The 23,973-nt window shown below is 39.2% G+C and overlaps 1 protein-coding gene across 3 annotated transcripts in view; it reads left to right on the top strand.

The window, feature by feature from the left end:
* The window catches only part of PTPRG (protein tyrosine phosphatase receptor type G), a 704,217-nt gene that overhangs the window by 246,819 nt on the left and 433,425 nt on the right, over positions 1-23,973 (top strand). The gene's annotated exons all lie outside the window — the stretch shown is intronic.

Raw genomic sequence — 23,973 nt, forward strand, 5'->3', positions numbered from 1 at the left:
GTGTGCTTATGCACGCCCCTACAGACCTCTTAGGAAAGGGGTGAGGTCAATAGTAGACTGTCTAAGGTTAAAGTTTTTGGGGTTTGGGGAAGAAACTACAGAGTCGGGTAGAGTATTCCAGACATTGACCACTCTATTGCTGAAGTCGTATTTCCTGCAATCAAGTTTGGTGCGGTTAACTTTGAGTTTGTATCTATTGTGTGCTCTTGTGTTGTTATGGTTGAAGCTGAAGTATTCATTGACAGGTAGGACATTGCAATGTATGATTTTATATACCATGCTTAAATCAGACCGAAGACGGCGTAATTCAAGGTTTTCTAGTTCTAGAATTTCAAGTCTGGTGGCATAAGGTATTCTACAACGAGTAGAGGAGTGGAGAACTCTTCTTGTGAAATATTTCTGGACTTTCTCAATTGTGCTAATATCAGATACGTAATGTGGGTTCCAGACTGATGAACTGTATTCGAGTATTGGTCTAGCAAATGTTTTGTATGCTCTGGTTAGTAGTGTGATATTACCAGAGAAAAAGCTACGTAGGATTAGGTTAACAACTCTTAATGCCTTTTTGGCTATGTAGTTGCAGTGGGCTCTAGCACTTAGATCATTAGAGGTGAGTATTCCAAGGTCCTTTACAGAGCTTGGGTCATCAACAAGATCTTGACTATTCAGCTTGTATTTTATTTTCTGATATTTTTTTTTTGCCAATATGTAAGACAGAGCATTTATTTGTTGAGATTTGAAGTTGCCATTTGTTTGACCATTCTGATACATAGTCAAGATCTTTTTGTAGGGTAGCAGTATTGTCAGTGGTATTGAACATCTTTACATCATCAGCGAAAAGAACGCAATTGCTCTTAATATGATCACAGAGGTCATTTATGTAGAGTATGAAGAGAGTTGGTCCTAGAACACTGCCTTGGGTTACACCACTATTGACAGGTACAGAATTTGATAGGACGCTCCCAATTTTGACCATTTGTTGTCTGTTTGCCAGGAATGCTACTATCCAGTTATGCAGTTGTCCAGAGATACCATAGGATTTTATTTTTAGGAGTAGTTTGTCGTGTACCACTGAATCAAAGGCTTTACAGAAGTCTATGTAGATTGCGTCTATTGCTTTGCCCTGGTCGAGTTGTGTCGTCCATATGTTTTTGCAGTGTAAGAGTTGCAGATTACAGGATAGTTTTTTTCTGAAACCAAATTGTTTATTGGAGAGTAGGTTGTTTGTCTCTAAGTGGAGGATGATGGATTGGTTAATAATTGATTCCATGACTTTACAAGTGACGCAGCATAAGGAGATTGGTCTGTAATTTTCAACTAGGCTGGGGTCTCCCTTTTTGAAGATGGGGATGACTGTGGCTTGTGACCATAGGTTAGGCAAGGAGCTGGTCCTGAAAGATTTTTCAAAGATTATGCTTAAAGGTTTGGCTATGGCAGTGGATAGCTTTTTTAAGAAGTAGGCACATATTCCATCCGGTCCAATAGATAGAGATGGTTTTAGATTGCGTAGTGCTTTTTCAACATTGTCTTCTGTAAAATCGATATGTATTAGATCATTGTGGTTATCTGTGGTACGGCTAGGAAATACTGGGCATGATCCATTGCTGTTTACAAATACTGAGCCGAAGAATGTGTTAAAGATGTTGGCTTTAATGGTGTCGTCGTTGCAGTCTTTACCATCAGGTTATATCAGGTGTTGAATGTGTTTTCTGCCTTGAGTTATTTGCAAACTTAATAAAGGCAAATAAATAAATTGCATAGTAATTATAACAATGATTAAAGTTATATTAACTTATTTGTAGTCATACTCTGGTTTCTCTTCAGATCGTACAGATCTTTCACCTTCTACCTTTTGCGACTTTCTGACAAGCAAAGTCAATGGGGAAACCAGATTAAATTAACAATTGTGTTACTAGCTTAACAACTGCAGTGATTCACTTAATAACTGTGGCAAGAAATATTCATAATATGGGGACAACTTTACTTATCTGTCTTGTTAAACTCAATTTTGGTTGTTAAGTCGAAGGATACCTGTACTATTATTGCCAAGGTACTCTATTGAAGCAGTTTTTCCCAATCTGGACACTTTCCTGATGCATTTGGACTTCAACTCCCAGAATCCCCCAGCCTGCATAGCCATTGTAGAACCTCACACACTGAGAACACACACTGGATATTTGTAAGCCCACAGAGTGAAGCACACCACACAAGTAACAAGCATTTTTGATGGCGCCTGTAGTTCATATGTTGTGTACCTAGTCCTTCCGCGGTTCATTTTTGTAATGTGTTTGTCAAATAAAGCAGAGAAAAATGTTAGAAAGATCTCTGGTAATACATCACACAGCAAGCGAGAAAGATTAAGCTACTGCAAATATTAAACAGTTCTTTTTTCTAGCAGATCTTTTCAGCGCATAGCTGATTCCCTTCAAATCATGGGAAAAAAGCATTTGTATTCCATTCGAAGGAAACAAAAGAGTACGATTTTATCTCTTAAAGGTTCATTGTTATTCCAGAAATATTCTCTGTTATTTTATTTAAAACGAGACTTCCTTTTCTTTACAACTATATATTAAACTAATTGCTTTGGCTGAGCTCTAATTTAAACAAGTTTTATTTAAAACAGACAGTACTCTTAAAGCGAATTTATAGTGTCTGGGTAAAAAAAAAAAAATGCCATTTAATTTTACGGTATTCCCTATAAAAGAAAACAGGTTTCAAGCACTTTAGAATGTTTATATTCTTTCAGGAGTAAAAATGGCTGTGGGTAAGATAAGTCTACTTCCTCCTCAAATGGGAAATATTACAACCATTTTTCTTGCAACAAAACTCAAAAGGTTATTTTTACTGACTTTCCCTGTGGAGATTCTGGACAACACCCTAGAACAGGAAACCACTGTTCTCCCAGAATCGTGCAGGATTAAATAGATGCAACAGCAGCAACCCTAAGTAATGCTTTTAGAGTTTGCTTATTCGGTCTGTACTTGAACGTTTACATATGGTCTACCGTGCAGTGTAATATGGAGTCCTCAACTTATGAGCACAATTGAGCCCAACATTTCCATTGCTAAGCGAGATAGTCCTTAAGGGAATTATGCCTGCTTTTACAAACTTTCTTTTCACAGTTGTTAAGTGAATCGTTACAGTTGTTAAGTTAGTAACACAGTTGTTCCCCCCATCGACTTTGTGTCAGGTTTTCAGCAATCGCCCTAATTAAATCATGATTCTCGAGCCAAACTCCCAAAAACTTCAAAGGATTTATTAGAGGCGACATACTGGCACTGCCCTGTATGAAGCCAATTCTGGCATGCATCATTTACAGTCCCCTGTGACCCTGTTTCCCCACTTCCCCCTGAGTGTCTCATAAACCAGATTTTCCAATTGAGCACGTTCACGGGCTGGGTGTCATCATTCACGTTCTCCAATTAAATATATTCGTGAGCAAAAACTCTGGTATTTTAGTTATAATCTGCCATCACTGACCTATATTATAAGGCCTTTAAATGATTTTCAAACCATGCTGTGCAAAGTACTCTAGAGTGACACAAGCATACAGTCAGGGGAAATGAACTCACAACTTGAAAAAAATAAATTTTAACCTTCACAGCCTATATCAATAGCACTTAAGAGTAATATACTGCTTCACATTGTTCCACAACCCTCTCTAAGCAGTTTACAGAGTCAGTATATTGCCTCCCACAATCTGGGTGGGTCTCCAGCCTGTGGGGTGACAGTGGACTCAGTATTCAATTGGGTTTTATTTTTTAATTATTACTTACATTTCAAACAATAAAAAAGACGCTAGCTTGCTGCAGAACAAAATGTCTCCAGCATTATTGTAAATACTGAAATTGTGCAGAAAATACAGCTGTCATTGTCGGGAAGGATTCCTGTGATTAAAATTAATGTTTTGCCCAGAATATTTTTTTCTGTTTCAGACAATACCTGTTTTGACAACTGATATGCAAATTAAACAATGGCAGAAAGAAATATCTAAATTTGTGTGGCAAGGGGGAAAATAATCCACGAGTTCAATATAAAGTGTTACAAGATATAAAAGAAAGAGGATTGGGTTTACCTGATTGGAAATTATTCTTACAAAATAGAATAGAATAACACAGTTGGAAGGAACCTTGGAGGTCTTCTAGTCCAACCCCCTGCCTAGGCAGAAAACCCTACACCACTTCAGACAAATGGCTGTCCAGTCTCTTCTTAAAAACTTCCAGTGTTGGAGCATTTACAACTTCTGGAGGAAAGTTCTTCCACTGATTAATTGTTCGAACTCAGGAAATTTCTCCTTAGTTCTAAGTTTCTTCTCTCCTTGATTAGTCTGCATCCATTGCTTCTTGTCCTGCCCTCAGGTGCTTTGGAGAATAGCTTAACATTTTAGCAGTGGTGGTATTCTACCAGTTCGGCCCAGTTCAGGGTGCATGGTAGGGCCCAGCAGTTGATTATTGGAGCAATAATTGTCATAGCTAGGCCGAACCGGTAGCTCTGACAATTATCGCTCCAATAATCAGCTCTGTACTGATCTTTATTTCCTGCTTTTCAACCTCAGCTGTTTCTCATGGCCCAGTTGACTGCCACATGTCAGCTGTGTTACACACAGGGCTAGCAGCAGAAGGTGGGTTGCAAATGCTGCGTCTGCGCACGCAAAGCACTCGCACCAAACCGGTAGGAAAACTTTTTGAAACCTACCACTGCTTTTTAGTTTATTGGTTGATTGGGGACACCTCCTCCCCCCAAAAAATCTTCCCTTGGATTAAGAATCCGCCAAAATTGGTTACAAGAAGGCGGCCTACATAAATGTTTTAAATAAATATATAATCTTTTAAAAGTTAGCACAATGCAGTACTTAACTTAGACTGTCAGGTTTAGGGAATTGACGTTTTAATATGTGTAGGGTGGACTTTCCTGGACTCAGAGAAGAGCAAAAGGAAATGTAAACCAGATAATCTCTTTCTTCATTCCCACCCCCCCTTTTTTGTATGTGATTATGATATTAACTGGACCATCATATTATAATTTGCAGATTTATGGCTAAGAACTGAAGGGCAAGAAGGAAATAACATTCCTTGGAATTAATGGAACTTAACCTTTTAACACCTACCTTTTTTTTTCAATGTGTCTCTTTAAAAGTGCATTGTAGGAAAGTAAGTGATCTCATTTAATATCTGGAGGCTTCAGTGAAAGTGAAGCAGACCAAAACATCCTTATTGTTACAATAAATATCTGGTTTATGCTGATAAGAAGTGAGAGGGTTCATGTAGCGCCAAGCAAGTAAACTCAAGGAATCAGTTTAATTTAATCTTCTTACTTAGAATGTCACAGTTCTACAGAACAGAAGTCTAGGGAATTGTGGCAAAATGCTATCTTGGCACCTTCTTATTGGCTGAGTGCATTGGTTGTATTATGAGCTTTGGACCTTCTGAAACCAATTTGTAGGCAAGTTGAAGATGGTTTTTAACAGCAAACAAAATGTACCTACTGCATCTGGCTAGGATTATACATTGCTGAATGTATTAGTTCAATTAGGGAGAAAGGGGAATATTTGCGATAGCCAGAGACATATTTCTTAATGCCAATTATATTACTTCATTACATTTTTGCTGGAATGTCAGACTTATTTTTAGCATATAACATGCCAATGAGCAGGATTTAAAACCAAACTGGGCATAACTCTGGGCGTGTCTTTTTGTGGTTAGGTGTATATATTTAGTATTACCGTGTTTCTCACAAAATAAGGCCGGGCCTTATTTTTTTTTGACCCTCAAAAAAATGGCTAGGCCGTCTTTTCGGGGGTGACTTAATTTCCTCCCCCACCTAGAATGGTCCATACGCACGTACCTCGCCCGCGAGGCCGCTTCTATCGGCCGACAAAAGGTCCCTTGAAGGCAGAGTCCCCAGCCGCTTCGGGCGTGGCATGGCTGCCCGTCTCCCCTTGCCTTTAGGCAGTCTCTTTCAGGTGATGGAAGCTCCCCAAGCCACTTCGATTGGCCGGTAGAAGCGGCCTCGGGGCAAGCGCACACACACTCCCCTCGCCGTGAGGCCATTTCTATCAGCCGACGAAAGCTCCCTGAAGGCAGAGTCCTCAGCTGCTTCGGGGCGAGGCGTGGCTGCCCGTGTCCCCTCGCCTTTAGGCAGTCTCTTTCGGGCGATGGAAGCTTCCCAAGTGCAGTCACCAGCCATTTCAGTCGGCCGGTAGAAGCGGCCTCGCGGCGAGGGGAGCTGGTGACTGCACTTGGGGAGCTTCCATCGCCCGAAAGAGACTGCCTAAAGGTGAGGGGACACGGGCAGCCACGCCACACCCCGAAGCGGCTGGGGACTCTGCCTTCGGGGAGCTTTCAGCGGCCAATAGAAGTGGCCTCGCGGTGAGGGGAGTGTGTGTGCACACTCACCCCGAGGCCACTTCTACCGGCCGATCGAAGTGGCTGGTGACTGCACTTGGGGAGCTTCCATCGCCCGAAAGAGACTGCCTAAAGGTGAGGGGACACGGGCAGCCATGCCACGCCCCAAAGCGTCTGGGGAGTCTGCCTTCGGGGAGCTTCTATCGACTATCAAGGTATTCTAGCTGAGGCTACCTGCAAGGCACTCCTAAAGGCAAGTTCCCCCCCCCCGCCCTTCCCTCCCATTTCTCTTCACCTCGTATAGTTCTAATGAATGATGTGAGAAATGGCGGGGAAACACATGGTTTAAATAGGCCTAAATTTTGGGGGTGGGACTTAATTTCACTTCATGTCTAGAAATCATGCTGGGCCTTCCTATTGGTGGAGGCCGTATTGTTGGAGAAACACGGTACATTTATATATAAAGCAACACTTGTTAATCATCATATGTTTTTCCTCCTTTCCTCCATCTGCTGTCTCTCTCCCTCCCTCTCTATTTTTATCTAATTTACATTACCATCTTAATTTTGAAATAATTGTGTCCTAGAAAGACTGTTTAATGTTACAAGAAAACCCATGCAACATCTAAGCTTTACTTTATTATTTCTATTTATTCAGTATTTAAAAATAAATAAGGCAAATCCTCCAAGGATTGTACAATTTAATTATTTTTTAAAAGAACAATAACACGAGGGGAAAAATGTTAACTTTAAAATACAGAAACGCTAAAGTCAACACAATAGAATGCAATACCGATTAAAGTGTTAAAAAGCAACCAATCATACTAAACCACTCAAAAGCACCAGGCTTAAATTTGAATTCTTTAAATTCCTCGGAGAACAGGCAAATCTTAATAATACAGCACTAAAGAGAAAATGTTTAGAAATGGAACATTCCTCTGAGTGCATTCTGTATGAACATAAGTCTATCAGTGCAAATTTAAAATTTCCTAAAGGTTCATATGTGTACAAATATTGATCATGCTTGATATATACAGTATTTCGTACTTGGGGATGCATACTGTGCATATCTTTAAACATTGTATAGAATAAATGTTTCTTTCATTCCACATTACTACATTTCTTTTTCCTGCAGCAGTTTTATTAGGCTTCTGCCATCAAGTCTTTTGCCCATTTATGTAAAACGTGTGTCCTCCATACCTTAAGTATTCACGGTTTAGTTTATTTCACAAATTGTCAGCAAATATTGCTATATTTTATTTTGGGATTGCATGCAAACTATATTATATCAGCATTTGGCTGTTGATAGATAAATGAGTATGACTTTGGCATTGCCTAAGAAAAAGTGGTCTTTTAACCTTTAATTCTGTTTCTTTCACTTGTTCTATGATTGATTCACACATATTTATCATATATTATCACTGAGAAGACGCCTGCTAAGCCACTTGCAGTCGAATACTACAGAGATAATTTGATGTATGCTCCATGGGGATTTTTAGTCATCTCTTTGTCCTAAAGAGCTGTTGATTTTGTAATCAAACTGCAGCTTCAACTTATAGCCATCCATTTAGTGACCAATCAGTTACAATGGCACTAAAAAAAAGCAGATTATGACTGGTTCTTGCACTTATGACTGTCCTAGCGTCCCCGCAATCATGTGATCAAAATTTGTGTACTTGGAAAGTGGCATGTACGGTTGCAGGTTCTCTGGGTCATGTGATCATTATTTGCAACCCTTCCCAGGTGCATTCTGACAAGCAAAGTCGATGGAGGAGGAGGTTTTTTTTTTTGGCTGGATTTAAGAAAGCATGATTCACTTTAAAGAGCTGCAGTGATTCAGTTAATATCCATGGCAGAAAAGGTTGTAAGATCGGGTGCGATTTCACAACTCCCCCATGCTCAGCAGCAGGAATTCAGGTCCCAATTCTGATAGTAAATTGGGCTTTTTTTGGGTTTTTTTTTTTTATAAAATTGGGGGGCCAAGGAATGTCCTAACAATAGAGAAGGGGGGGGGTGTTTTTCCTCTTTTAGTTTCTACTTTTCTTTTTAGGGGAAATATTCTGCCTTTTTAATATTTCCTAGGATATTTCATTTTTCTAGGAAAGGGGTGGGTGCTAACTTCCTACAATAGTAATGATTACATTGATCCGAGCAGCCCATTTCCAGAGTCTGCTCTAGAAGAAGCCCTATTTTCAATTAAGATGTTAATAAGTTTAGTATTGTGATCATAGGAAGAAAAGCAGGAGGATATAGATTATCTGTTTAATCCTGATCATTTGTATGGGCTTTTTCTCTTTCAGCACTTGAAGAATTAAGAACGTTGAACATCTCTTATTTAATGGAATACCCTTAACTGAATCTTCTCATGACACAAGTTAATTTATCACCTAGGAGAATAACAGCACTTGACTAGTTTATACAATCTACACACTTTCCCAAGGACATCTGCACACTGCAGTAAAAAAAACTCCAAGATGATGAGCATGGCCATGCATTGGGAACAGAATAACAAAGTTGGAAGGAACCTTGGAGGTCCTCTAGTCCAACCCAAGCAGGAAATCTTATACAATTTCAGAATAATGGTTGTCCATGCCTCATGCAATACACATGAAAAAGAGGTGGGTTTAGGCAAAGTTGGGCAACTACAGCTGGCTCAGGAACTCTGGGAGTTGAAGTCCATAGGTCATAAAGATAGAATAGAATAGAATAGAATAGAATAGAATAGAATAGAATAGAATAGAATAGAATTCTTTATTGGCAAGTGTGATTGGACACACAAGGAATTTGTCTTCGGTACATAAGCTCTCAGTGTACATAAAAGCTATAAGTGATAAATCATTATCATAATCATAAAAATACATTCATCATAAATCATAAGTGATAATCATAGGATACTAAATAAGCAATCAATATAAATCATACTAGGAAACTAAATAAAACAATATAAATTGTAAAGATACAAGCAACAAAGTTATAGTCATGATGTTCAGAGTATTGCAGCATAAATTCAGCACCAGAAAAGTAAACATGGATGGCTGAGGCTTCATTTAACTTCTTTATAAATACATGAAGTAAATTTTACAATACCAGTTGTAGATTTTTCCAACATAGAGCAAACTCAAACAGAAGCAGACATGTAACCAGGTTCAGAACAGAACAGCAACTCAGCAACTCAGGAGCTCAGAAACAGACATCAGTTTCACTTTAGTTCAGTGGGCAAGCAAACAAGTTAGTTTCTCTTTCACTTTAGAGCTGAGCACAGAACAGAGATAAACCACGCCCAGATTCTCTCTTTAAATTTCAGCCCTCAATTCAGCTCTCATTGGCTGACCTTGTTACTAAGCTCTATTCCACTTCATGAATATACTCTGACAAGTGAATAGAAAAGGAGATAGGTAATAGGAAAGATGAGAAGAAGAACAGTAATACAGCTTTACTAAATAGTTTGACAGTGTTGTGGGAATTATTTGTTTAGCAGAGTGATGGCATGGGGGGAAAACTGTCCTTGTGTCTAGTTGTTCTGGGATGCAATGCCCTATCGCGTTGTTTTGAGGGTAGGAGTTGAAACAATTGATGTCCAGGATATGAGGGGTCTGTAGATATTTAATGTTTCCTTCATAGCATAGAAATTACAGGTAGTCCTCAAGTTACGAGCACAATCGAGCCCAAAATTTATGTTGCTAAGTGAAACATTCATTAAGTGAGCTTGCCCCATTTTACAACTTTTCTTGCCATAGTTTAGTTAAAGTGAATCATTGCATTTGATAAGTTAGCAACATGGTTGTTAAATGGATCTGGCTTCCCCATTCACTTTGCTTATCAGTGGGCTGCAAAAGCTGATCAGATGACCTCAGGACATATGAACCACTTGCCAAGCAACTTAATTTTGATCACATGACCCCAGCATCAAACAGTCGTAAGAGCGAAAAACTGTCGTAACTCACTTTTTTTCAGTGCTGTAGTAACTTTGAATGGTCACTAAATGAACTATTCTAAGTCAAGGACTACCTGTACACCAGTGGTCCCCAACCTTTTTTATGCCGCGGCCCGGTACCGGCATCAGCTGGGCGCCGCCATCTTGTTTTGATGAAAAAGTGCTTCTGGTGAGCTCACCGGAAGCACTTTTCATCAAAACAGATGCGCCGCCGTGTTTTCCGGTGAATGGCTTTCTACCCGGAAAAGCTCACGAAGCGCAGCGCCGCATTTGTTTTGATGAAAATACTTCCGGTGAGCTTTCACCCGAAAAGCTCACCGAAGCACTTTTCATCAAAAAGATGGCGGCGCCAGCAAACCAGCAGCCCGGTAGGATTTGTTCCACAGACCGGTACCGGTCCGCGGACCGGTGGTTGGGGACCCCTGCTGTACACGACTCTCTTGTTTTCTCTTTCATCAAAGCTTTAATCTTGAATATGTGCCTTTCATAAAAGGGATCCTTCCCTGCCCAGAACTAATTTTTGCCATGAAGGATTATTTTCTTCATTTGTCCTGAAGCATTCATCTAAAGAATCAGCTTAAGCTAACATGGGAAAATTCTGAATGAACGCCAAGAATAGCAATACAGCTCAGGAGTGAATACATGTTTGGGAGTAGAAATATTGTAAAATAATAGAAATGGCAGCATGCTACAGGTTGAATGTTGTAGTGTAATTCTGCCTAAAGCTAGGCTCGGAGTAAAACCCACATGATAAAGGCCGACTTGACTTAATGAGAAAACTTGCCTTAAAAAATTGTCACCATCCTTTAGATAGGTGATGAAATAATTAACCTTTTCAATGTATTGTACATTTTTTAATCTATCGTTTGATTTGTATCTCTAAAAATAAATGTTTTGCCTTTAAAAACTGTTTTATAGCCACTCTGTTCACTGAAGGAGCTGTGTTACGGAGAAATGGATTACAGTGTAAATTTTTAAATAAGATTTTTTTAAAAAAAAGGTCAAACAAGTTTGTACTAATTTCAGCTATTGTTCTGATTGTTTCCTTCCTTGAAGCTGTATGGGTAGCATGACATCATTTTTTCAGGATTGCCAAGGTTGATGGAATGGATGTAATTTTATTGGGTATGTTTTAAAGGAATTTTGTTTGTGATTTTAAAATTTAGGGAATGTTGTTTATTCATTTGTGTTTTTACTCAAGGATGATTGTTCTCATTGTTATGGGCCAGAGTATTGGCCACAGTGATGTCTTAAGTTCGATGACATTGATTCAAGTTTTTTGCTGTAATTTTACATTGCGAAGTACACCAAGCCTATTTGATAGGCAGCACAATTAAATAAATAATTTACACCTACACTTTTTAAATCTTTACAAGAAACCTCACAATTCAATCCTATCACTTTGTGTACAATGATTACCCTCAAGTCTCCCGTATTGAAAAACAAAAGTTGTCTGGGTTTGAAGCCTTTGAAAATAAACTAATTTTAATTGCTTTCATTTTACCCGTAATTGCAGTTTGCTTTAGCACAGCTGTTGAAGTAAACCTGCAAAATGAATTAGAAATGGATTGATGAAGCTGTAAGACAGAATTCAGGAGATATGGTTAAGTAGTTTCTGAGTAAGAGCTCACTTCTTGCCCATTGTCAGTGTTTTAATGTCAATATTTTGAAAGCATAAACAGAAGAAAACAACAGGCCTAATCTTTGTTATTAACAACAAAGGCGTAGATTTCCCAGATTTTGAAGTATAGGAAGCTTCAGATAGCACAAATTTTATGTATGTGGTAAGTAAATTGTATGTGGTAAGTAAATAGAGGCGGTGTTGTGGTTAGCCGGCAGCAGGCGCGGGCAGTGGAGGAGAGCGAGGACTCAGATGAGGGACCAGGACCATTAGGGAGTGGACTGCTGCCTTCCGAGATTGTGGGGGCTGGCAGCAGTGATGAGGAGGTTCCCGAGAAGCCTGTGCCAAGTACGTGTGTGCGCAGGATTGCTTGTAGGAGAGAGCAGTTACAGCAGCACAGGCAACTTGGGAGTAAGGCTGCAAGGTAATGGCCCCTCTCTCAAGGGGATAAAAGCCAGGTTTGAAGAAGCGTTCTTTGCAGAAGGCAAAGATTTCCTGAAACTCAGCCTCGTGGACATTATAGTTAGTATTTGAAAACTCTTGTAAACTATTTCTTATCTGTGGGTTTTTGGCAGCCTTGAAAAACTACTTGGCAAGGCTCTTTCTTGTTGGAGCTAATTAGTTGGAAGCAGCCTTTTATCTGTGAAGAAACAGAATTCGTGGATGAAACCTTAAAAGGTTTCTTGTCTTGTGTTTGCTGTCTTGGAACCAGGTTGGGTCAGAACAGGTAGACCGGTTGCTTTCATGGTATGGAGACAATAACTTGGTCCTTAACACCAATAAGACCAAGGAGCTTATAGTGGACTACAGAAGTGGACTACAGATCAGGCATCCAGGCCTTGGTTATCAATGGAGACCAAGTGGAACAAATGGCCAGTTTTAAGTTTTTGGGTGTTATCATAAAAGAGGACCCACCCTGGGATGCTCACATTGCAGCACTGGTTAAAAGGGCCCAGCAGAGATTATACTACCTGAGACTTCTCAGGAAACAACAACTGAATGAAAAATTGCTGCTGACCTTCTACCGCTGCATTCTAGAGTGTATCTTAACTTACTGCACCTGTGTATGGTTTGCCAATTGCACAGTGGCAGATAGGAGAGCACTCCACAGGGTTAACATCATTGCTTAGAGCAGGGGTCAGCAACCTTAAACCCTCAGAGAGCCATTTGGATCCATTTCCCACAGAAAAGAAAACACCGGGAGCCACAAAACCTACTGGGGGTTGAAAAGCTCAATAAATCACGTGACGGTAGTCGCACATTGGTGATTGTGACACATATTTTGAGCAACAGGGAGCCACAGCAGAGCGGGGAAAGAGCCATATGCGACTCCAGAGCTGCAGGTTGGCGATCCCAGGCCTAGAGGATCATTGGTTGCCCTCTCCCCTCTTTGGAAGAGCTTTATAGCTCCCACTGCCTTGAGAAAGTTCAAAACATTCTCAAAGTTCCATCTCAACCTGGGCACCCTCTTTTTTGGAACTATTACCATCTGGCAGATGGTACAGAATAATAAAAACAAGGACAAATACGCTGAAAAACAGCTTCTATCCATAGCAGTAACTCTACTGAATTCTATTGTATAGTGTAATACTAATGCAGTGTCAGGGGTTTTCAATTCAATTGTATAGAATGTGAAGGATGTGTGTTTTTGTTTTATTTTTATAGTTTTCTTCTGTATGATGTACACTGAAGATGGCATTTAATTTTGTTGTACGAGGTGCAATGACCATAAAGTTAAACTAAGTAAATCCACTGCCTTTTCGATCAGGAGACATACAGGTAATCTTTGACTTACAACATTTAGTGGCCATTCAAAATTACAACGGCACTGAAAACATGTGACTTCTGACTGTCTTTCATACTTAAGACTGTTGCAGCATCTCCATGGTCATGTGATTAAAATTTGGGCGCTTGGCAACTGGCATGTATTTATGACAGTTGCACTGCCTCGGAGTCATATAATCATTTTTATATTCTTCCCAGACGGCTTCCGACAAGCCAAGCCAATTGGGGGAGCCAGATTCCTTAACAATTGCATGATTCACTTAACAACTGCAGTGATTCGCTGTAGAACAGTGGCAAGAAGGTCATAAAATGGGGAACAACTCACTTAGCTACCTTGCTTAGCAACAGAACTTTGGGGCACTATTGTGGCCATAAGTTGAGGACTACCTGTACAATATTAGCTAAAGAAAAAGTACAAACACACAGTTGGCATTTTCAATTCCATTTTGCCAGATTTTCACACATGAAGAGGGCTCCTCCAAAGGAAGTTTCTGGACCTGAAATGCTGAAATGAGTCAGAGTTTTTGTTAAGTTATTTGGTATTCCTGGTTTTCTCCTGTGTTCTCAATTATTATGCCTCGACTGATCTCCATGTATTAAATTTTGCATTGCAATAGGATGGAATAAGAAGTAATAGGCAGGGGTGGGATTCAAATTTTTTAACAACCGGATCTGTGGGCGTGGCTTATGTGGTGGGTGTGGCTTGGTGGTCATGTGACTGGGTGGACATGGCTTGGTGGTCATGTTATTGGCTGGGCGTGGCCAACTCAATATCACTCACATCGAGGCACGCATCTCCTCGCCTGGCCTCTCATGACTGTGAGGATGCTGCAACAGTCGTAAGTGTGAAAAATGGTCATAAGTCACTTTTTTCAGTGCCGTTGTAACTTTGTCTTTTGGAAAAATACTTTATTAGTTTTACCTTTAAAAGAACAACACAACTACAAGTTATGTACAACAAAAAGACAAACAGGCCTTAGCATAGGCCAAGAGGGAGAGAGAGGAAAGCCTAAGAGAGGGGAAAGGGAAGAGTAAGGGAGGGGAAGGGTAGAGTAGGGAAACTTTGTAACTTTGAATGGTCACTCCACACAAGCAAAGTACCAACAAATGAGGGGAAAAAAACTCTTCTCGCCTGGCCTCTCATGACTGTGGGGAGGCTGTAACAGTCATAAGTGTGAAAAATGGTCATAAGTCACTTTTTTCAGTGCCATTGTAACTTTGAATGGTCACTCCATACAAGCAAAGTACCAGCAAAGGAGGGGGGAAAAACTCCAGAGATGTTCCTGAGACAGGAAGTCTAGTCCTGCCAAGAATGTAATAAGGGTTAACAGAGAGGCAGTTTCTGTAAGCAACACCAGAATGTTTCCTTCCTGCCTTCCTTACAGGATTAGGCCAGTAATTTCTTCTAACAACCGGTTCTCCGAACTGCTTAGCATGTTAACAACCGATTCTAGCGAATAGGTGCGAACTGGTACAATCCCACCCCTGGTAATAGGAGATAGTGGGTGTGCTCAGATGAATGTTCTGGTGTTAGATCTGAGTCTTTAAAAAACCCTCTTTCTTTCTTAGAGTAGTGAAATTTATTGGGTTTCATTTGTAATCGCACAATCAGTTGTAAAATTTTACTGTTGGAAACGATTTTCTCATTTTGCTTGTGATGCAGTGGCTTTGCAAATAGACCCAAGATACTTTTTTTAGTTGCAAGGTTTAGAAGATTATTTTCTACAATATTCTCTAGCCACAAGATCATATTCTCTTGCCGGAGATGTTCTTGTTTGGTTGTTTTCATCCTTGTTTATTTTAATCAGTGTATTTTAATTTGTAGCCAGCATCTGAGTTCAGTCTATGACGTATCTCCTTTCTTAAAACCATTTAGGTTGCCAATTAAGCAATAATATATACCTAGTTCAGTGATGGTTAACCTTTTTGTCATCGCCTGCCAAAAGCGCACGCATGCACTTGTGCGTGCACCCATAATGCAATGTGTGTGTGCGACCCCCTGCGCATGCATGTGCAACCCCCCACCCCCTGCACACGAGCGTGTGACCCCCACACACTGCACACCTCTGCGCACGCATGCACAACACCCCACGCGCACCGTGCCCCCCGCACATGCGCAGCAGATACCCAACAACCAGCTGGCTATTGGGAGGCACACGCGCATGCGCAGTGGATCTGTTCCGGGTGACGGCTTGCGTGCCGGCAGAAATGGCTCTGCATGCCACTTCCAGCAGGCGTGCCATAGGTTTGCCATCATGGATCTAGTTGGTGAATATTTAATGAGTCTATATTTAGATTTTACTGTCCCTTTTTGTTAGAGAGATCTTAACCATTAGTTCACGAAAGGGGAAACAAATCACACCATTAAAGGTGGATAACTACAAGAAGATAAACAATTTTATATGATATGGGATTTGTTTTATCAATGGTTGGATAAAAAGACATGGTAATGTAATAGACTAGATAATTCTATGATATAAATTTAATAGATGATAAAAAACATAATATAGACATATATAACCATTGGTTGAAAGTATAACATAAATTTTAAGATAAAATTTGGAATATCTCATATAAAATGATGGAATAAATAGTTTAGTCATGGATGATTAATAACTGATAAATATATAAGCATATGTTAGTTTGACAATGTGAAAATTGATATAAATTATGAGTAATGACTACAAAAGGATACCACAAAAGATTCGTAACAACTGACACACTGTATGTATATAAAATGGAAGATGGTTTTATGTTTTTATGTTTTGTATGTGTATGTTTGTTTTTTAAAAAAATAAAAACTCTTAAAAAAAGGTGGATAACTAAAAAAATAACTTTTAATTGTTTAAGCTTAAATACTTGAATGGCTTTATGGGGGAAAGAGAGAGGGATTGTTGATACACTTGAGTACAAAAAAGTACTCAAGATTCAGCACTGGCATAAATGTAATTGAATAGATGATTTATGACGACAAATAAGTATGGCTGAAACCTATTGGGTTACAGATTTGTATTGTTTATCTTTGTTGTACAAGATACCTTGACACTATGAAGTTCTTTATATCCTTTACATGTAATTTAACTAATGCTCAGATTACATAAAATCAATTCAGAACTTCTAACTATACTAATAGGTTATGATTATAATATGTGATAGAAGATTATGAGTCTGTAACACAATAATGAAGGTGGGCGTTTGAAGGTTAATCTATGCAAGCAATTTTCTAACCACAGTAATTGGTTACGATAAACAGTGACTCTTCTTCCCAATTTATAATCCACTCCACTAAAATTCATTGATATGGCACTTGTAGGCATCATGTTGATCTCTGCAAGTCTGTTCTTCTGTTGTTATTTCTTTTAAAGGTTATTCTAATTTTTAATAGAGAAAAGAACAATTGAAGTCTTTGGAGCAGAAAAAATGATCAAGGTAAACTGAGAGGATAGGGAAAACATGGGGATGGGGGCAAAGGAAGTTGGTGAGGAGTTGTCAGTTTACCCTCTGATAGATAGATAGATAGATAGATAGATAGATAGATAGATAGATAGATAGATAGATAGATATAGACATTTTGGTGAGTGGCCGTATCAATGACAAGTAAGAACCATGTCTTCCATTTTGTGAGGGATGCTTACAGAATGCTCACATGAGATTCTCACAAAATGTTAAATATGCTCTGTAGTCTCAGAAAGCTGGGGGCCTCTGAATCCATGGTTTGTTCTAACTTGTTCTGAAAAACGTATTTTTATTTATTTATTCATTAAATTTACATGCTACCCAATGTCACTATGACTGGGAATTCAATGTCTTCCAACTTTTAGACAAAGAGGGCAAAAGTAAAAGTGTTTACTTTATTTAGAAAAAGAATGATTGGATGAAGAAAATACAACCCCTTTTTAGTTTATCTTTTAAAATGTTGGATCTTGATAGCGTATGTAAGTCTTTCCTTTATAATGTTGCATGAATATCCTACTATTTATGATCTACTAGACTGGTTTAAAATTAAATTAAAAAGATAAGAGCCAATGGTAACATGATAGGAAAACAGCAATTCTTAAAACCTGAACAAATAAACAGTATGCAAGGGGAAAAATATTAAAGTAGGTATATTTTTTACAAAAGAAGGAAATCACTATGCTCTTTTCTCTTTGTTTACAGTGCCTATTCATTCTCCATAGCTTTGTTCCTCTTTTAAAATATATATATGTATGCATGTAAGATTTACATTTCCTGCCTTTTGATAGTATTATCTCAGTAATGAATACATTATAAAACAAAACCCAAAAAATATTCTTCTTTCACATGTGCCCACGTGTACACATACTTGTGAAATGGACGTGTGCAAACACACATGGATATAAATAGTCCACCTACTCTTTCCCATCTGGCTAAGAGATGAAGCCAGTGTACAATTTCTTATCCATCTATTTACCTTGACATTTTTGTAGTTTTGAAGGAGTTGAATCTTTCTGTCTCTAATAAGCAGATATAAAACTTTGAAATCCAGGATCACTAGAAATATCTAAGGAGTCTTTGGTGGTAAAATGTCACATGAAAATTATATGTTTTTACTTAATGAAATATTAAAGCCATTGATCAGTTCGCATATTAATGTATCAGCAATGTCTCTCTGAGATCAAAGAAGCAGTTTACTTGAGTTCAAAGAACTGACATTTACTCATGAACTCAAGAACTTTGCATGGAAGACTCAGATTGAGAGCAGAAGTATTTATGCTTGTAAGTTAGATACAGATACAGATACAAATACAGAGTTGGAAGGGACCTTGTAGGTCATCTAGTCTAACCCCCCACCCAAGCAAGGGACCCCACACCATTTCCCTCCTTGATCCAGCTCATAGCTAGCATGTTGTCCTGAGCTCTTGTGACCGAGGTTATTCCTTGGCTAGCGCTGATATCAAATGTAGCTACTAGTCTGATCAGCTGCTTCACATGGAATTAAAGGTGAAAAGCCTTTTGTCCTTTAACTCAGACAGCAACATATAGATAGAAGAATTCTTTATTGATCAAGTGTGATTGGACACACAAGGAATTTGTCTTCGTGCAAATGCTCTCAGTGTACATAAAAGAAAAGATACATTCATCAAGAGTCAAGAATCATAAGGTACAACACTTAATGATAGTCATAGGATACAATAAGCAATCAAATCATACTAGGAAACAGTCAATATAAATCGTAAGAATACAAGTGACAAAGTTACAGTCATACAATCACAAGTGGGAGTGGTTGGGCAATAAGGAGTGATGAGAATATTAATAGTTATAGTAATGCAGACTTTGTAAATAGTTGGACAGTGTTGAGGGAATTATTTGTCTAGCAGAGTGATGGCATTCAGGAAAATACTGTCCTTGTGTCTAGTTGTTCTGGTGTGCAGTGCTCTATAGCGTCTTTTTGAGGGTAGGAGTTGAAAAAGTTTATGTCTAGGATGTGAGGGGTCTGTAAAAATATTTAATTTCACTCCTATTTGGATCAAATTTTCATCCATCCATCCATCCATCCATCCATCCATCCATCCATCCATCCATCCATCCATCCATCCATCCATCCAATTGATACAGTTCTCAGTGGCTTTATCCCATTGCGTTTTTTATGTTTTAAAAAAACCCAACATTATACAAAGCCCAGCACCAGAAGTTACATTCATTCATCTTCCCAACATTCTCATCTACAAACCCTGTTGAAAATTTTTTGATGGCCTTTCTGAAATTCTGTTTAGACCTCAATGTCTGCGGCCTCCATCTTTTTGGCACCAGAGACTAGTTTCATGGAAGACAATTTTTACATGGATCAGTGGTGTTGGTGTAAGAGGAGTGTGCACCCTAGATTCCTTGCATGCACAGTTTACAGCAGGCTTCATACACCTATGAGAATCTAATGCCTCATGATTTGATGTGGAGCTGAGATGGTGATGCTAGTGCTGGGAATGGCTGCAAATACAGATCAAGGTTTGTTCCCTCACCTGCCACTCACCTCCCACTGCGTGGCCCAGTTCCTAGCCAGTACTGGTCTGTGGCCCTGGGCTTGGGGACCGCTGCTCAGTACAGTTCCAAAGAATAAGGTCAGCAGTTGGAAAGAGTTTCCTTGAAACCCCCAAAGATGGCAAACTCTCGCTGAAGGGATCTTATAAAGATGAACCCCTTCTGCCACATCTTCTTAGATAGACAGAACCTACCATTGGAGAGTGGTAGAAGGCTGAGTCCTTTGTTTTCAGTCATTCTTACATTTAGGATTCTAGTCATAGTTGACCTTAACAGAACAGTCCTTATCAAAATCCTACTTTATTTGGGGGAGTAAGGAGACATTACATCAGGGGTGGGATTCAAATCGTGTAACAGCCGGTTTGGTGAGTGCCACAGTGTTTGAAAACCACCCATTTTGAGCTCTAATACTTATCTTCTACTGCAGCCTCAGTGAATAAAACAGCTGAGGCGCGGCAATCCTCTGTGCTGCGCGAATCAGCTGGGCTGCAAAACATGGAAATAAAGGACAGACTAGGGCAGGGGCGGGTGAGCGGGGCGAAATCATCACCGGAACTACCAGTTCGCTCAAACCAGTCTGAATCAGTAGAATCCCACCCCTGCATTACATCAAATACCTAATTATTTCAGTAAAAACACAGCTGATAGAGGTGGTCCTCGGCTTGCAAACATTTGTTTCGTGATCATCCGAAGTTACAACGGCATTGAAAAGAGTGACTTACAATCAGTCCTTGCACTTATGACTGTTGCAGCATCCCCACAGTCAAGGTGATCAAAATTTGGGTGATTGGCAACTGGCATGGTTTCATGATCATGTGATTTCCATCTTCCCAGCTAACTTCTGACAAAAAAAAGTTAAGGAAGGAAGCTGGGTTCACTTAACAACCACACAGTTCACTTAACAACAGCAGTGATTCACTTAACAACCATGGCAAAAATATTGTAAAATTAGGCACAATTCACTTAACAACCATCTTGATCAGCAACGGACATTCTGGTCCCAATTGCCACAAGTCAAGGACTATCTATATGTGAATCATTTCTGTTCTAAATTCAAACTCTTTGATCAGGTATCTCCAAATATCTATAGAATTTTTCAGAGCTATAAAGTTCATATTGATTACCAAGATTAATTTTCTTCCATGATATAATTTATGTGGTGGTAATATAATATAAATTCATAACACTGTGCATTTATTTTTAACATCCAGGTTAATGTTAGAGTTATAAAAATCAATTGATCCACATCTACTAATACAAATACATCAATACAAGAGAGAATATTAGCTCATTTATATCATGAGAGGAGATTTGGAAGGAAAATTAGGCAACAGCTATGCTAATGTAACAGTCCCATGGGATTACTAAAATTAAATTTATGGGGGTCGCAGATTGAAATGATAATGTGTGAAATACAAAAGAAAGGAGTTGTGTTATTTAATACAGGAGGAGGAAAAATAATAATGCAATACCCATCATATGTGAGAACTCCTTTAAATAATGCTTAACAGGGAGGTTGAAATCTATTCTGGGAAATGTCAAAGAAGAAAGAATCGGGTTTTGCTGAAGTGTAAGCATAATGAATAGAGGTAGAGATAACACATGAAGGATTCTTTTGTCAGATGAAGGAACAAAAGGCTTAAAATGCACTCAGTGAACTTTCTGTGAAATTGCTGCTAATAGCATTCCCCTAAATTTAATAAAATATAAAATATGCTTTACCGTATCTGAATTTTCTAACTGTCCAACCTGAGAGCACTTATTATTTACTAATAGTCTATCTATCCTCGCAGAGGAAAATAGGAAGGATAAAAAAGGGGGTAATTCTCTTCAACCAGTTCCTGGAATATGTTTTAAATTGCAGTAGACAAAATCTATCTCCACTCATTCACTCACTCATTCATTTGTGGTATCTATACCTGTCATTATCCACAGACTCTTTGAGGTTGACAAAAAGCCATGTGACAATAGTCAATAGTACAAAAAATGAATTGCAGCTTAAATAAAAAGCAAGCAAGCATCCAGGATATAATAGTAAAAATTGTAAAATTAAATAAAGCAATCCGTGGGGATGTTTTATCTGTCTACCGGTGTCTGTCTGTCTGTCTGTCTGTCTGTCTGTCTGTCTGTCTGTCTGTCTGTCTGTCTATCTATCTATCTATCTATCTATCTATCTATCTATCTATCTATCTATCTATCTATCTATCTATCTATCTATCATCTATCCATCCATCCATCCATCTTAGAAACAGCCAATCCCCCTCACAGAGAGACCCTGGGAGGTGCACAAATAAAATATTAAAACATAAAATTATATATAAACATATAAGAAACAAAGATAGTTAAAATTCAGAATTAAAATGGGTGATTGGGTTTTCAGAACACTAACCAGCCTCATAACTGTGTGGTAACAATAGCACTTAGACTTATATACCACTTTACAGAGCTTTACAGCCCTCTCTAAGCAGTTTACAGAGTCTGCATATTGTCCCCCAACAATCTGGGTCCTCATTTTACCCACCTCAGAAGGATGGAAGGCCAAGTCAACCTTGAGGCTGGTGAGATTTGAACTGCCAAATTGCAGGCAGCTGGCAGGCAGCAGAAGAAGCTTGCAGTAGTGCACTCTAACCACTGCACCACTGTGGCTCATGCTTTGATGCTTTGTAAACCCCAAACAAGATGACAGAGGAAGGTCTTGAGATACTTCCAGAAGGCCAGAAGAATGGGAGAGAGGGCTGTCTCACCTCTAGGGGAAATAATGTTCCAGGGGTGGGGGCAACCACAGAGAAGATCCTCTTCCTGGACTGGACAGTCAGAATGTTTAACTCATGGGGTCCACAAACATACTAAGCTAATGTAATGGATGGTTTGTAGATAACTTGGCCTCAAACCATGTAGGACTTTAAAGAACCAACATCTTGCATTAGACCTGGAAGTGAACCAGCACTAAATGCAACTAGCACAGCAGTGATGTTATATGCGCCATCCTTGTAACATGCAAGATAATTTGTGCAGCCACATTGTGTAGCAGCTAAAGATTTTGGATACTTTTCAAGGGTAGCTCCACGTAGAGCACATTGCAACAGTCCAAACAGGAGGTGATCAGGGCCCCTGAGTGTGACTGAAAGGGTAAAACTGGTGCACAACTTGAAGTTGAACAAAGGCCCTCCTTTATCAATGGCAAAGCCCTATCTGCTGAAGAACCATGCTCTTTGCAGGACAATCTCTAAGTCTGTAAGATTTCTGGCAGTCTCAAAGGCTCAATAATGACAGACATAAAGAGTGATGGTTGTAAAATGGATCACTCACGTAAGTGACCTGATTTTATGTCATTTTTTTTTTCAACAATCATTAAGTGAATACCAGAGTTGTTAAGCGAACCTATTTGGCTCAGCATAGAACATTAAAGAGAATGAAGAAAATGTTTATAGACGTGCGTTCAGGGAAGTAGAGATGTTATAAGGAAGAGAAAGTTGCTATGCCATTACTTCTAAGGAAAAAGACAATTGGACCATGAATCATGTATGCATAACAAGAGAATAACACAGTTGGAAGGGACCTTGGAGGTCTTCTAGTCCAACCCCCTGTGCAAGCAGGATACCCTACACCAGGGGTGTCAAACTTACGTCACCAGGGTGACGTCATGTGACATATCACGACTTTTACATCCGTTGCTAAACTGGGTGTAACCGTGGCCAGCACATGATGCATCCGGTCCGTATACCGGGAGTTTGACAGCCCTGTCCTATGCCATTTCAGACAAATGGTTGTCCAATCTGTTTTTTAAAAAATCTTCAGTGTTGGAGCATTCACAACTTCTGGAGGCAAGTTGTTCCACTGATTAATTGTTCTAATGGTCAGGAAATTTCTCCTTAGTTCTAGTTTACTTCTCCCCTTGATTCGTTTCCACCCATTGCTTCTTGTCCTACCCTCAGGTGCTTTGGAGAATAGCTTGACTCCCTCTTCTTTGTGGCAGCCCCTGAGATATCGGAACACTGCCATAAGGTTGCCCTTAGTCCTTCTATTCACTAGACTAAACATACCCAATTCCTGCAACTATTCTCAATATGTTTTAGCCTCCAATCTCATCATCATATTTATTGCTCTTCTCTGCAATCTTTTTAGAGTCTCAACTTCTTTTTTTATATTGTGGTAACCAAAACTGGATGCAAGTGTGATCTTACGAAGGCATTACAAAGTGGTATTAACAATCTTTAATTTAAAAATCTTTAATGTTTTGATATGTGGGAATCATGCCAAAGCAGCTATATTTAACACTAGTAATGAGATATT

Source organism: Notechis scutatus, chromosome 2, assembly GCF_049901735.1.
Source record: "Notechis scutatus isolate UNSWTSFEM ecotype Mainland chromosome 2, rNotScu1.2, whole genome shotgun sequence".
NCBI classification, from domain to species: domain Eukaryota; kingdom Metazoa; phylum Chordata; class Lepidosauria; order Squamata; family Elapidae; genus Notechis; species Notechis scutatus.